We start from the raw sequence: 16780 nt of genomic DNA, 5'->3' as shown, positions 1-16780 counted from the left end.
AATGGAACGTGCAAGGAGTATGATGTTGCATGTTGGGCTACCCTTGAATATATGCATGGAGGCTATTAATATTGTTGTATATTTAATTAATAGAGGTCCCTCAACTTTGGCCTATGGTATTCTAGATGAAGTATGAATGAGTAAGAAGGTGAGCTATTCTTTTCTCAAAACCTTCAATTGTGAAATATTTGCACATATAGATTATGAAAATAGAACCAAGTTTGAAGTTAAATCTAAGAAACGTGTATTTGTTGGATATGATATTGATGAATTTGACAAGAGACTTTGTGATTTTGAAAATCATAAACTTGTAAGAAGTGGGGATTTCATATTCAATAAGAAACTGACATATAAAGATCAGTTGCAAAAGAATGAGAAGAAAGAAAATGATTATGTAGTGTTAGATGATACTCAAAAGGATAATGTTCCAACAGTTCCTTGTGGTCTGTAACAAAAGGAACGACAAATAGCACAAAGCCTAGTGAATGCTAGATGGTCAACAAGGCTAAGTAGACCTCTAGAAAGAGTTTCTCTATCTTTTTACTCTGTTTTATTAACAAATGTTAGTGAACCATAAGTATATGATGAAGTTGTACAAGTGAATATAAAGATTCAATGGGAGTATGCAATAATAGAAGAATTTGACTCCTTGCTAAAAAAATTAGACTTGAGATTTCTATAAGTTACCTGCAAGTAAAATGCCTTTAAAAAATAAATGGGTTTATAGGTTGAAAGAAGAGGATGGGGGTAACAAAATATTTAAAATCGGGTTGGTTGTAAATGGGTTTGCACAAAAAAGGGCATTGATTTTGATGAAATATTTTCTCCAATTCTTAAAATGACTTCTATTCATATTTTTTAAAGTATTGTGGCTACTGGAGATTTTCTTTTGGAACAACTTGATGTTAAGATTGTTTTTATTCATGATTAGTTGGATGAATAAATATATACAAAACAACCATAGTGATTTGAGGGCGAAGGTAAGGAGAATTTAGTGTGCAAATTGAAGAAATATTTATATGGATTGAAGCAAGCACCTGGACAATGGGATACCTTTAAACATGTACACAAAGGTTGCTAATACTATTGTATACTTATTAATAGAAATCCCTCTACTCCTTTAGGTTGTGGTATTCAAGAGGAAGTATGGATAGGTAAGAAGGTGAATTATTCTTTGATCAAAACCTTCACTTATGAAGCATTTGCACATATAGATTATGAAAATAGAACCAAGATGGAAGTTAAATCTAAGAAATGTGTATTTTTTGGATATGAGATTGATGAATTTAGTCAAAAACTTTGATATTTTGAATATCATAAATTTTAAAGAAGGGACATCATATTCAATGAGAAAATATTGTACAAAAATATGTTGCAACAACATGATAAGAAAGAGAATTATTTTGTAGTGCTAGATGATACTTCAAATAATGATGTCCCAGCAATGGAAGATGTCATATTAACAAAATTGAAAGAAATGTGCACTTGATTATAAAGACATTTCAAACTAAGATAAGGTAGAGATGTAGAATTCCACCCTCTGTAGTCAACAAACATAGATATAATATGTGTTTCATGGTTGATACTGATTTCAATTATATAGAAGCAATAGAACCTAGAATGATGTATGTTGAGCCCCTTGGGTATGATGTAATGCCCAAGAAGATTGTAGAGAAATCCCTCCTCTCAAAATCCTCTCTCTTTCGAAATTATTTTGGTCTTCCAAAATTTGTGGTCCTTGAAAAGGAACCCCAAATTGTGATATGGAGTTCTCTCCTAAAATCGGGGCACGAATTGTGCATTCACCCGAGAGAACTCTCTTCTCACTAGACTTTAACTCTTTATTAACCTTTCTTTATCTTTTCTTTTTCTTTTCCATGCATGTTTATTGAATTATTAAATAACTTTATTTACTTTTCACTTGACTTCTCTTTTTAATTAATTTATTAAATTTTAATCTCGTGCACACATCATGCAATCCTAAAACTTTTAATAAATTAATATCTTTTTCACTTCTTTAATTTATTTCTGAACGTTTAATTGATAAAATATTTATTAACTTAAATAATAATATTATTTAGCATTTATTTAAAAATGAACTCTAAATATATGATTATTAAATTAAATAAATATTATCACGTTCTAAAATTAAATTTTTATCTTTAAATTTAATTTCTTTTTATTTAATTAATTTCCCAATTAATTAAATATAATTCAATATTAAAATACCATAATATATTTCTATTAAATTAAATCATTAATTTAATCTTTTAATTTGACTTAATTAATAGAAAAATCACCAACGAATCAAAAAATAAAATACGAAAACCCATCATAGAAAAACACATACAAGATCAAACTAAAGGGTTATAATCATGAATTAACATCATTGACCCATTCAAAAGGTACTCAACTCAGATACTTGTCCTAATTTTTCTAGGAAAAATGGCTTAAAGGCTTAGGATTTGGACTCAAGAATCTATCTCCCCTCTCTTACCATTGAGATAATGTGATAGGGTACGCTCATCCTGGTAATTCAGGGAAGTCGATACCCGATACCTACAATCTGCATAAAATCCACACATGTACAAACACAATATTCTAAACTAAACAGACAATGGCAGGAAGTGGTGCATCGTGTAGATCTCGACTAGCAGGTGACTATGACTCTCTTCCTTAACCACGTCAGAAACACCATACATAAAGAAAACATACATGCACACCATATGCATGCAATATATGATAAGTATCCATAAGAAAACACGTATACTAATCCATCTAACTAATCATTATCAAATAACTAAAATCATTGTAATAATCATCATGCATACACGAAGTATAGAGTATCAAGTAATCTCATCATAAATCAATTGAATTTGAAAAAATATCTGATAATCTCAAAACAATGCTAATAATCATCAAACATAAAACTAATCTAAAAGAGTTCAGCAATAATAATAAAATGCAAACTAGGGTAGGCACTACATCCACCCCCCTAGACTTAGGCTTACTCCTAGAAGCTTACAAGAATGGCAAAACTAAAGAACTCACTGTGCAAGTCCCATAGGACCCTTTCCCCCTACAGGAGGATATGACTCCATTAAGAACACTCTCTAGGACCTACCCATGTCACTAACCGTAGGTTTTGAAGCTGAAGGTCTCTCATTTGAGAAATGCGGTTTCCCTTGAGGGCAATGGAACAACTTGTGTCCGCATTTTCTGCATAAGAAACACTCTCTGTCAAAGCTCCTCTGCACTCTAGGTGAACTAAACTATTGAACACTACCCCCACTAGGATAAGACTGAATACTCTGAGATGGTCGATCATATTGATTGCGCTTAGTGCGTTACGCATTGTGATAGTTACGATAGCTCCTAGACTTAGGTCTATGCTCAAGTCCTGACTGGTGTGTCCCATCCTGGTCATGAGGAAGAGGTAGGTGATCAATGATGGTTCTCATCATTTTCTTTAGGTCAATCTCCTCAAAGTCATCCTATTGCTCTCTATAGTTCTCTTCCTGATGCTCACTAACATGCTCCTCCCTAGTCCCTTCCTGAATAGGGTCTTCGTGGACAGATTCATGAACATCGATGTCTTTGCCTCATCCACAGCCTCTACCACGGCCTAGGCTACGGCCTCTAACAGAAGATCTCATCCCAAATACCATCCTACAATAATATCCAAAGATACAAGATACTATAACAACCATAAAGCATACTACTGTAAAGCATAGATAAAAGACACATGTTTTGAAAATAGAATAAGTTTCAATTTTCAGTTTTGCCCATATTTAGGTTTACATAATAATTCAGTTTTGAAGTCTACGTGTTCAAGTTTGAAAGTATACAACTAAAAGTTTAAGTTTAACTTCCAGTTCAACTAGTTCAAGTTTCAATTTGAAAGAGTTGTACATAACAGTTTAAAGTTTTCATTTTTGATCAATTGGTTAACAACTAGTGGTGTTCCAATATACCCAAAGCTCCCAATGTAGAAACTCGAGCTCTGGTACCAGATGTAAGACCCAAGAAGATTGTAGAGAAATCCCTCCTCCCAGAACCTTCTCTCTTCTAAAATTCTTTTCCTCTTCCAAAATTTGTAGTCCTCAAAAATGAACCCCCAAATTGTGATATGGAGTTCTCTCCTAAAATCGGGGCATGAATTGTGCGTTTACCTAAGAGAACTCTCTGCTCACCAGACTTCAACTCTTTATTAACCTTTCATTATCTTTTATATCTTTTCTTTTTCTTTTCCATGCACATTATTGAATTATTAAATAACATTATTTACTTTTCACTTGACTTTTCTTTATAATTAATTTATTAAATTTTAATCTCATGCACACATCATACAATCCTAAAACTTTTAATAAATTAACATCTTTTCACTTCTTTAATTCATTTTCGAACGTTTAATTGATAAAATATTTATTAACTTAAATAATAATATTATTTAGCATTTATTTAAAAATGAACTCTAAATATATTATTATTAAATTAAATAAATATTATCACGTTCTAAAATTAAAATTTTATCTTTAAATTTAATTTCTTTTTACTTAATTAACTTCCCAATTAATTAAATATTAAAATACCATAATATATTTCCATTAAATTAAATCATTAATTTAATCTTTTAATTCGACTTAATTAATAGAAAATTTACCAAAGACTCATAAAATAAAATACGAAAACCCATCATAGAAACACATACAAGATCAAACTAAAGGGTTATAATCACGAATTAACGTCATTAAACGCATTCGAAAGGTACTCAACTCAGATACTTGTCCTAATTTTTCTAGGAAAAATGGCTTAAAGGCATATGATTTGGGCTCAAGAATTTATCTTCCCTCTCCTATCATTGAGATAATGTGATAGGGTACGCTCATCCTGGTAATTCAAGGAAGTCGATACCTGGTACTTGCAATCTGCATAAAATTCATGCATGTACAAACACAATATTCTAAACTAAACAGGCATTGGTAGGAAGTGGTGCATCATGTAGATCCCGACTAGCAGGTGACTATGACTCCCTTTCTTAACCACATCAGAAATTCCATACATAAAGAAAACATACACGCACACTATACACGTGCAGTACGGGGTAAGTATCCATAAGAAAACACATATATTAATCCATCTAACTAAGCATCATCAAATAATTGAAATCATTATAATATTAATCATTCATACACGAAGTATAGAGTATCAAGTAATCTCATCATAAATCAATTGAATTTGAAACAATTAATTGATAATCTCAAAACAGTGCTAATAATCATCAAACATAAAACTGCCCTAAAAGAGTTCGGCAGTAATAATAAAATGCAAACTAGGGTAGGCACTACATATGAAGTCACAAAAGTTGAAATAGAAGGATATGTAGAAGTCAATCTTAAATGTAGCAGAGACGAAGAATTCAACATATTGGGTACCTGTGATGAGATAATGTAGGAGACTTATCAAGAAAAAATTAAGACAATAGCCAAGAAGAAAGTAAATAAAACTATGAAAAAGATCATGGAAGAAGCCCACATGATACTTGAAGAGTCATCAGTTGTCAGACATTAAATGAGAAAGAGTGGACAAGAAGGGATAGTGTTTCTAACTCCATTGGCATCAATAGGACCATCACTTACAAACCCATTGACAGAAGGAATAGCAATGGTTGAACCATCAACTAGAACATCAGTTATACTCTATGCAACAGTTTCTCAAGTGCAACCACAGGCTACACTAGTGATTCCATCAATCAGCTTATATGTCCAACAAGAAGGTGAAGAAGAAGAAGAAGTAAGAATTATGGAAGTAAAAAGGAAGCTAGCTAGACTTATAGAGATGAAACGTGAACCAACTGAGACTCCAAATAAAAGAGTTAAGGAAATAGAAGTCAAACTAGGAAAAATGTAGAAAGGTCTGATGATATTGAAGGAAAAGAAGAAAATGAGAGGAAAAATATATATTCCTAAGACCGAGGAATGAGAAGAGTAGAAACAAAGAAAACTAGAAGGTGTGAGAAAAGGAAGAAAGGCTTGGAAGTGTAAGATAGAGAAACCATGTTGTGCTACCATTGATGATGGAAACTTTACTCAATTAAAAAAAAATTATGATTTGTATAGTAATATGGATAAAATTAAATTAGAAAATGTAATAATAAGACAAATGATTTTGAACAAACAAACAAATTGGTGTTATTCAAGGACATATTCCTATGAATCTATATGATAGACTAATCAACAGGGGAATAAGAGAGCAAGAAGAAGATAGAAAGATCAGAGAAAATATTATAAAATTGTGTGAGGTTGATAGTGATAAACATTTGATAAGTTTATTGTAAAATCTTTAACCTTATTTAAGAAAAAAGACAAGGGCAATACTAAACATGGGAGGAAACTGTTGTCGCAAAAGTTTGCACCCTTGGCTAAAGTTTTTACCTAAAGACAACCTTGTGAAACATGGAAACAATATCCAAGTTGTGGGAATTAAAAAATGAGATTGAATCTCCAGAGAAGGTCAGCTTCCTTACTATCAGAGTGCACCTAACTACTTCTTGAGAGGAAAAGGGAGATATAATGCATGAAGGAAAACTACCTATTCTAATCTAGAGTGGGTGATACACTAGAATAGTATGCTTGATCTTATCTCTCCCTAACAATGCACTATTCACCAATATAATCTCAAAGTACACTGATTCAACCTTTTTCTTAATTCAACAATCACATGTAGACCAAGAGCCAAATGAAATGCTATAAGGAATGAACTTCACTCTATAACATTCAAGGAAAAAGTAGATATTATCATACAAGTTGAAGAATGAAAGAAAAACACCAACAAAGGCAAGAAGATTTTGCACTTATATTAATGGGAGAATGAAGTACAATAGAGAAATATATTCATTCATAAACAAAAGAAAATTATAGTAGCAGAGCATAGAATATAACTGCTATAGAATCAGAGAAAAGACCAACCCTTGGAAGGGTTACAAAACTTGCTTTTATAGTTCAAGCATAACTAAGAAACTTTTGCCCTAAGGCAAAGCTCAACTACTACCATTAAAGTTACAGAGAACAATCACTATAAATCTAGGGAAAATCTGATCTAGGTACACATCTAGATGCAGGAAATCATGCCTTTCATACCAATCAAAGCCCTAAGAAGATAGAAATGACAGTCGTTATCACTCTAACTGAGTAGATGGATAAACCAAGTGGCAATGGAGTGTATTGAATTTGCTACTTGATTAAAATTTTCTATTGAGTATTAAGAATCATGTTCTAGAGATTTAATCTGTACTTGAATGCATTTTGTTCTTAAATTAAAGTGATCGACATATCATTTTGTCCTATTCTAACAATAGATCACAAGTTGTGATCTTAATAGTTTAGATTAGTAGTTTAGCAAACAAATCTCTCAATAAAATGGTGTCAACATTAGTTACTTCTGATGATTTAGACATGGTTGTTTCAAATATTTAAAGTTACAATAGAGCAATTGGAAGGGGAAATAGTGGGTTTGTGTTTTTTTTGCCCACTAGTGATGGTGACCTCCATGCAGGGGATATTGGAGAATGGGAATTTTAAGATTATCTTTATTCTTGAAGATAAAGATGAGAAATCATTTGAAGAGTATCACAGGACCATGTCATGGCTTGCCTTGCTAATCTTAGATAAGCAGGCCAAAGAGAAAACCATGATTAGGAATTTGATGTGGAAGGAATTGCCACCCTTATTCGTTTAGACAAGAAGTTCAAAACTATCATGATATAAGCATCATTCAAGAGAACGATGCTAAGGCATATCCATTTGGAAAAGTGAGGCTTGGTGAACTTGAATCCGAGGCGATGGCTGTGGGGCTCTCACAATCCTTGAATTCTCTTCATGTCTCCCCTGAAAAAGATTTTGTCATTGGCAATGCAGGAAGAAAGGTGAGTAAAAATTGTGTTATCATGATTTGCGTGAGGTTTATATTTTTTCTCATGATAACCTTGTATTATGACTACTACTTTTATGGTGTTAAGGATTCCCCTATTTTTAAAAAATATATATTATATAAACATGTCGGATCTTGCAAATATGTAAAATTTGCAAATGATATCACATTAAAATAAATTGAAATTACTATAATTTGACTTTTTCCATGTGAACAGGTCATATTGGAGCTAGCAGGCAAGGCAAAATAGTTTGACTCTATTCCTCAATTCATTGGTGCCATCCTTGTAGAGAGTTTGCTCCAATGCTTATATAATTCTACAATGATCAAAAGAGTAGAGGTGAGGAATCTGAGATTGTGTTTATCTCGTACCCAGGAAAATGCTTGCCCAAAAAAATTATGAAGAAGAAGCCAAAGAAAGGAGCAAAGAATAATGTTTATCAAGTAGACCGAAATGAAGAAATGAATCATTAAAGAGTGAATAAGTTTACCCCAAAAAGGCATACCTTTTCTCATAACCACATTGAGATCCTGGTGGACTTTGTTTACCTAGCATCAGAGCCTCATGAAATAAAAGAGGGTTTCCATCAATAGGTAGAAGTATAGTGATGCAAGAAGTAATGCAAATGGGTGAAAGTCGATAGAGACGACAGAGTTCAGAGAAATTTTGTAGGAAGAGCTTTCTAGAAATTTCTACAGGAAGAGCTTTTTGTAAAAAAATTTCTGTGGGAAGAGCTTTCTCGAAACCTCTGAATGGCTTGATGTAACTTTTAACATTTATTTTAATATAATTGAATTTTTCCCTTGCCTTTTTTCAAACGAGCCAATAGCATGACCGAGAATTAGCTTTTTAAGATTTTTAATATTTATCAAAATTCATACACTATAGAATAGACTTGTCACTTTGAAAAATAATCAAATATGATTGGTTATATTAATTGGCTCTATGGATTAAATGAATCCAATAGTATCTTGCCTACGACAGGAACTGATAATGGATATAATGACACAATTTTGTATATTTTATTTTATTGATGAATACTTTTAACTAGAGTTATGAATGAGTGAATTCACATTGGGTCGCCTTGTCCCCGTGGTGGTATGGGCTAAGTGCCAAGAAATTAACACCCCTTGGATTTGTTTCATGTTGATATTTGCATTCTCCTCCTTATTAGTGTAGTCAATCGAGTGTGCCTTCTCATCTCTTATTGACTGCTTATCCCTCCATGACCATTATCTCTCCATCATCCAAATCACCAAATCTCCTTATATCTCCCTAGTTGATTGTTTAGAACCCCTTATCTCTTTAGTTATCTTCATGATGTCTCCCAAAATGGTCCCTTCACAATGTAAAGCTATCTCCCAACCTTTCTTTGTGACTCCATTCGTGAATTTGTGCATGCTTTTTTTACCATGTCAATGTCTTTATTCAGTTATGTGCGTCAAACTTTTGTCAACAACACCAATGCTAATTGTTGGTGAAGTGCCATGAACAACATCTACAACAACATCAACATCTTTTGCTTGCACATGCTACTCGACATTTAACTATTCTTACTATTTTCAACTATGAGTGGGTGGATGAATAAGAATTGAACATTGACTTCCTTCTTAATAGAACTTGCAACTTACTAAGTAATATGTTATAGATTTTTGTTACACTATTATTTAACTAAGTAATATGGTATAAATTTTATCAATTAAGAGAAATTAGATGTAATGTATATTTTGTTTACTTACTAAGAAAAAACATTTAAATATAGATGACTCAAAATTAAACTTTTTTCATTATTTCTTGTCAAGATAATTATTATATTGTTATTAAAGAATTCCAACTTATGATTTATAATGTTAAAATTATAATAATATTATTATTACAATCACAATTTACAATAGTTTTAACTTCAATATAAAATATTATAAAAAGAACATAACACAATTATATTCTCTTCTTTTTATTTTTATTATTATAATATTTATTTATATCATATTTTTAGAGAGTTTTGTCAATAAGAACCTATTCTGAAAAATTCCTAAACATTATGGGCTCGTTTGGTTGCTGGAATAGCACGGGAATAGGCATTGGAAATTAGAATACAAATTATATTCTTTGTTTGGTTGGTTGGATTGAAATGTAGAATAGAATTATCAATTCTCATAATAACCCAAAATGAGATTTTGTCTAATCCCAAAAATACTTGTAATTGGAATGGGCAACGGCTAAAACCTAAATTAAAAAGTTATGGTGCCATTCCATCATCCATTGTACATGTGGTTGTACAATCCTCCTCCGTAATGCACTTTGCAACTGTCATAAAATGTAAATATTGGCAAGTGCAAATTTAATAAGTTGAGCGTAGTTTTGTATTTTTATTATTAGTTCCTGCCAAAGGCAGAATACTATTGCTTTCATTCAATTCATTTTTTCAATTAAATTGACCAATCAACTCATAGGATTTAAAAGATTAAAAGAAACTTCAAATGTTTACATCTTTGTCTAATTTTTTATTATTTTATAAATCACATTTTTCATTCATTCTATTAGACCATTCAATTTTTGGTAAGGAGAAAATTCAATTTTCTCCAACAAAAATACAAATATTTTCTAACAATTCTATCATGCATTAGTTACAACTTTATCTTTTCTACATTTGTGACAAGTACACTATATTCTCAAAAAAGTAATGTTTTTATCTTCACCCCACAACACTTTGAACAAAAATAATGTCTAATCAATATTAATTATCACAATTTATTTTTCTTACCAAGTTCAAATATAGAGTTAAATATTTTATATTTCTTATTTTAAATATATTTATTAGCTTTATATTGATGTTTATTATGTCAGGAATACTTATGCATTCATTCAATGCATAAAAGTTAATTTCTTTTAACTAATAAGATTTAAGAATTAATGTCATGTCCCATTTTCAAATAATTTAAAAAGAAAATCTTTGCTAAGGCAGGCGGGCCCAAGAAAGTGAAGTTTCGGAAAAAGGGGGTTAATCTTTGGAAACCGTTGGACTAATAAATGAAAATTATTATAAAAATAAGTTTCATTAACCTCTCTTGGACGTGAGTTACATTTATGCCCTCTTTTAAGGGGTTTGGAGGCATTTTGGGCTCATTCCAGACTTGATTTTCGCTCATTCTTTGTTATTCTTCAGAGGCTGCCAAACCTGTGGAGAAGGAGACCCAAGAACGGGAGTTTGCAGGTTTCCAGGGAGACCCAAGAACGGGAGTTTGCAGGTTTCCAGGAAGGCTAAGGATGGGAGTTTGAAGCCATTCCATGTGCATGCTCATACAGAGTTTGCCTTTGTGCTGAACAGTGCAGATTTGTGAGTTTCCGGGTGTATTTTTGTAAGAGTTTGGTGTTTCCGGTTGAGTATTTCATATCAGTTTTGGTTGCTGCTGTATTTTAGACTTTAAGCTGTTAAAGTAGAGCTGAATATATATATTGGGACGTGATTAAACTTCTGAGATAGATTATTAGTGTTCTTGTGGTGTTTCCGGGCATATTTTGTGCTATTTCGGGAGCCCGATGAGCATAGTTTTGGTCCTACATTTTTGAGCTGTTGTGTAAAGGCTATACGGATCTGGAAATGTCAATTTGTAGGCTGTTATGCTGCTGAAAGTTCTATAAAAATTTCCATTTTCAGATTCATTAATAATTTGTGAAGTTGTGAAGCTTTTAGCACTATTTTCAACATACCCGATTTGGGGTTTCTTGAGGAATTTGGTGGATCTTTGGGATATTAGCTGTTTGATTTTAAAGATCTGATTAGAGGTTGAAAATATCATGAAAAATCAGAAAAGGGACATTTCAGTGGTATCAGAGCCATGATCTTGCCAGCCTGAGGGTTTGTAGAAGTTGCAGAAGTTTGCATTTCAGTTTTGACAAGTACCCAGATCTTGCATATCAGTTTTGACAACTACCCAGATCTTGCATGTCATAATTTGGTGGTTGCATGCTTCTAATCAGTTGCATGTCCAAATCTATAGTTTCATACTACTTATAATCATTTTCATGTTAGTTCTTGGTGAATTTGGTGGTTGTAGAAGTTTGCATTTCAGTTTTGACAACTACCCAGATCTTGCATGTCATAATTTGGTGGTTGCATGTTGCTTCTAATCAGTTGCATGTCCAAATCTATGGTTGCATGCTACTTATAATCATTTGCATGTTAGTTCTTGGTGTTTGAAGAAGTTATATCCTATTGGGGTTACACTCTACTTTATCCAGAATGGACAGGTATAGTACAGAGTCTCAGAGGGAACAATCTTGGACAATTGATAGCCAGAGTCAAAATAATAGAAAGGATGGTTATTTAGACATTCGAGATAAACTTATGAAAATAAGCCATGACATGTCTAAACAGTTGGTTGAGCACCACCGTATAAATGACATGTTATCTGACCCAGCTAAGGTGGATAAGTTGACTGGATTTCTATTTGGCAGATTTTCTCACAGGACAGATGACACAATTCCCAAGAACTTGCATGAGGAGTTTGAGAAACTAGCTGATAGCCAGGTAGAGGTCTCAGATTCTACTCTGCCACAGGAGGTGGTGGGAAAGGATATTACACAGATTGATAGTAACGGTCAACTTGATACTCAAATTAAGACAATTGTTTACAAGTCATCAAAGGGTGATGCCACAGGTATTCAGGATGGTATAGTTACAACAGGCAGTGACTACAGTGTAGTGGGTTCAGATGATGATTATGAGGATGTTGTTGTGCAGGATGGTGAGATACCTGGTAGAGATGAGCAGACATTGAGCATTCATGACTTTGCTGAGAAAGAGTACCAGACACAGTTAGATGCTTCATCACATGAGGTTGAGGCTGGTAGTACTTCACATGATTTGTCCAGCCAGCTGAAGGTGAACAAAGATAGTAGTGTGACTTCATTATCTCATCATGATAGGTATGTGGAGTTAGTTGGTATTGGTCATATTACTCAGGTGAGGAGTTTGCTTGAGTTACCAGTTGATTCTAGTTTACGGATATGGACTCGAGATTGTTATATTGGCATTTGGGATTCAGTTGATTGGAGATCTTTAACACTTTTTGGTAGCAGTGTTTGTTTGGGTGCTATCATGGATTTGATTAGCAGATTACACGGTGTTGTCTTTCCTTGTGCCAGTATCTTGTCTGATGTTGGTATTAGTTTTTATACACCAATGTTGGGCTTTGTTCATATATCCAGTCGGCCATACTTGCTGGAATGTGTTGATGATATTTCATATTTGGCAGTGTGTATAGATGAGTCCCAGGATCATGTTGGCATTGATGACATCCAGAAGGATGAAGTGGGCAGTTTTGAAGACTTAGTTCCCTTGGGTATAGAGGAGTTGGACAGCAATGCTAATGTTTTTGATACTCTGTATGCTGATATGAGCTTTAGATTTGATTCACAGGATATGGATGGTAATACTCTAGAGACTAGTAACTTTGAGGACACTCCTTCAGACAGTGCATCAGAGGAGGTTTGTAGGAGACAGTCAAACCAGTGCCATCATGTGTCTAATCAGTTGAGAGTTAGTGACCAAGACATTGCTATCACTTGCCAACATTTCGATGCTGCTCGTCAGTTGTTAGCAGTTTATGGATGGGGTTCTCCTACTAGTGATGAGCAGGGAGGAAGTTATCTTTCCTTGACAGAGATCCACTCTTTATGGGAGGCTATTCAGATTTTGAGACAAAATTATATGCAGTTGGTAGCTGACAGAGATTATCTTATGGAGTGGGGCAGTACAGCATATGATGCATTGTTGGCCAAGGAAGATGAGGTGAGTGAGCTTACTGAGCAGCTTGAGGTGACTTCTGAGACTCTTGAGAGTACACAGTTGGCTCTCAAGGAGTCACAGTTTCATTTGGCTAAGGTGACCATGGAGTTAGAGCGACTACAGTCTTTACCTAATTCTATAGAGTCACAAGCTATGGTGTTTGGTGATCCGAGGATGTCCATGGCCGAGATTGTTAGAGACAGTGGAGATGGGGATGCATCCATCCTTGATACTAACATTGGCATATCAGGTTCATTCCCGCTAGAGTCAGGTTCAATTGAGTTGGGTGCTGTAGCAGATTTTTGTGGTGTGCCTGACATGGTGGTGACCTCTAGTACTAATGGCACGAAGACTAGAGATGTTGTATCAAAGACCATGTGTGACGTTGGTGAGCTGATAGTTGGCATGGTTCCTACTAGTAATACTACTCCCTTCGTAATGTCTTTAGAGGTAGTAGTCAGTTCCAACTTGGTTAATGATCGATTGCAGTTAGTTACATCTGGATTGCAGTCTGAGCCACTGACTGAGATTGGTGCATTCTATCGGCATTACACTATGAGGTATGCTCATCTATCTACCTTTGATGACCATGTTGATGAGATGATGATACAGAGATGTACTTTGGTTCCTAGTGCTTATCATCAGTTATGGGATAGTTTGATGCCTCGGGATGAGAGTTGTGATGGGCATGACATGGTGATAGGTCCTGCAATTGATAGGTTGATAATACATGACTTAGAGCAGGAATTTTGGAGTGATGCTTTAGCAGGTGTTGTTATTGATTCTACTCCTTTGGCTATGACATCTCTTGACTTAGCTGGTGATCAGTCACAGTGGGTTGTATCACTTCTTCATGGTGAGCTGTTGACTGAGGTTGGGTTTTTTTATCAACATTATATTTCAGGGTATGTACATCAGTTAGCATTTGATCCTTGTGCTAAGGAGTTGATGGCAGACAAATTTGGTTTGGATTCCATTTCCTACTCTTTATCTTGTAATGTCTTCTCACCATCATCAGTGTATGGGAGTTATGGTTATGAGATAGTAGCCGATGATTTGCAGAGTTGTGTTGACTACAGGAGTTGTACAGTGTGTGGATTCTCCATACTTGGTACAGTTTCATTCGAGAGGGTTCACCATTATTGCAGAGTTGGATTGTACATTCCATATAGGCCAGTGGGATGCGTTGATGGTATTTACTGTGTTGGTAGTTTGATTTGTCCACTTTACTTGGGTTCTGATGTTCTAAGAGTTTGTGCCTCATGGGTTTTTGATTGTGGTAGTGGTGATTTCGGAGTTTGGTTGAGCTATAATTGTCAATTTGATTATGGATTCCTCTTGGTCATATTGCAGAGGATATTACAGGAGCCTGTGTTAATTGTTAGTAGTATAGTTCATGACTACATTTGGGATCCAGGTGGATTGATTGGTTTATTGTTCAGCCATTGCTTGAGGACAAGCAATGATTGGGAGGGGAGGACTTGTCATGTCCCATTTTCAAATAATTTAAAAAGAAAATCTTTGCTAAGGCAGGCGGGCCCAAGAAAGTGAAGTTTCGGAAAAAGGGGGTTAATCTTTGGAAACCGTTGGACTAATAAATGAAAATTATTATAAAAATAAGTTTCATTAACCTCTCTTGGACGTGAGTTACATTTATGCCCTCTTTTAAGGGGTTTGGAGGCATTTTGGGCTCATTCCAGACTTGATTTTCGCTCATTCTTTGTTATTCTTCAGAGGCTGCCAAACCTGTGGAGAAGGAGACCCAAGAACGGGAGTTTGCAGGTTTCCAGGGAGACCCAAGAACGGGAGTTTGCAGGTTTCCAGGAAGGCTAAGGATGGGAGTTTGAAGCCATTCCATGTGCATGCTCATACAGAGTTTGCCTTTGTGCTGAACAGTGCAGATTTGTGAGTTTCCGGGTGTATTTTTGTAAGAGTTTGGTGTTTCCGGTTGAGTATTTCATATCAGTTTTGGTTGCTGCTGTATTTTAGACTTTAAGCTGTTAAAGTAGAGCTGAATATATATATTGGGACGTGATTAAACTTCTGAGATAGATTATTAGTGTTCTTGTGGTGTTTCCGGGCATATTTTGTGCTATTTCGGGAGCCCGATGAGCATAGTTTTGGTCCTACATTTTTGAGCTGTTGTGTAAAGGCTATACGGATCTGGAAATGTCAATTTGTAGGCTGTTATGCTGCTGAAAGTTCTATAAAAATTTCCATTTTCAGATTCATTAATAATTTGTGAAGTTGTGAAGCTTTTAGCACTATTTTCAACATACCCGATTTGGGGTTTCTTGAGGAATTTGGTGGATCTTTGGGATATTAGCTGTTTGATTTTAAAGATCTGATTAGAGGTTGAAAATATCATGAAAAATCAGAAAAGGGACATTTCAATTAATCTATTGCCAAGGTTTTTTAGCTAGTTTATTATTTTTATACATTTTTCAAATTAGAAAATAACTAATTATTTGAACTTTTATTGGTAGCCATCAAAAAAGGCAAGGAGAAATTAGAGAGAAAATCTAAAAGTCTAACAATTGTTTTACACTTTTGGCATTAAATGTTACATTAATGGAGAACTTTATGTAGAGAATTGTTTGGTTTTTTAAATCATTTTTCTTGTCCACCGCCATAAGCATTAAATTTGACATTAATGGAGAACTTTATCTAGAGAATTATCTTGTTTTGTTAATCATTTTCCGTGTCCACCGCCTCGCTCTGCTTGTCTCAATTATTTTGTTGTCTGGCAGGCCATGATTATTGTGAGTTCTCATTTTGTATGCAGAAAAAATTGCATTATGAAGTTTCATGGAAATTTCATAAGCATGGTATGAAAGGTTTGAAGGCAAGGAAGGTGCAACCAACTAGTATGTCATCCTAAAGCTAAAGTTGGATAAACTTGCAGAATATTCGTCGAGCTTCACCAATCGTCATGAAAATAGACTGGGAATACGGGTTGTTGCAAGGTTTTTAAACCATGGATTTTCACAGTGGACCTGTCACTGGGATTTGCAAAGATGTTTTACGCATGGTTGGACTATCCACCACATCTTCGGTAC

The 16780-nt window shown here is 34.2% G+C and overlaps 1 protein-coding gene across 1 annotated transcript in view; it reads left to right on the top strand.

Moving 5' to 3' along the window:
• The window catches only part of LOC149551649 (uncharacterized), a 107361-nt gene that overhangs the window by 67627 nt on the left and 22954 nt on the right, over window positions 1-16780 (top strand). The gene's annotated exons all lie outside the window — the stretch shown is intronic.

The sequence above is a fragment of the Cupressus sempervirens genome, chromosome 6 (assembly GCF_028749045.1).
Source record: "Cupressus sempervirens isolate cs-2001-9-10 chromosome 6, ASM2874904v1, whole genome shotgun sequence".
NCBI lineage: Eukaryota > Viridiplantae > Streptophyta > Pinopsida > Cupressales > Cupressaceae > Cupressus > Cupressus sempervirens.
This window is presented reverse-complemented; position numbering and strand designations above follow the sequence as displayed.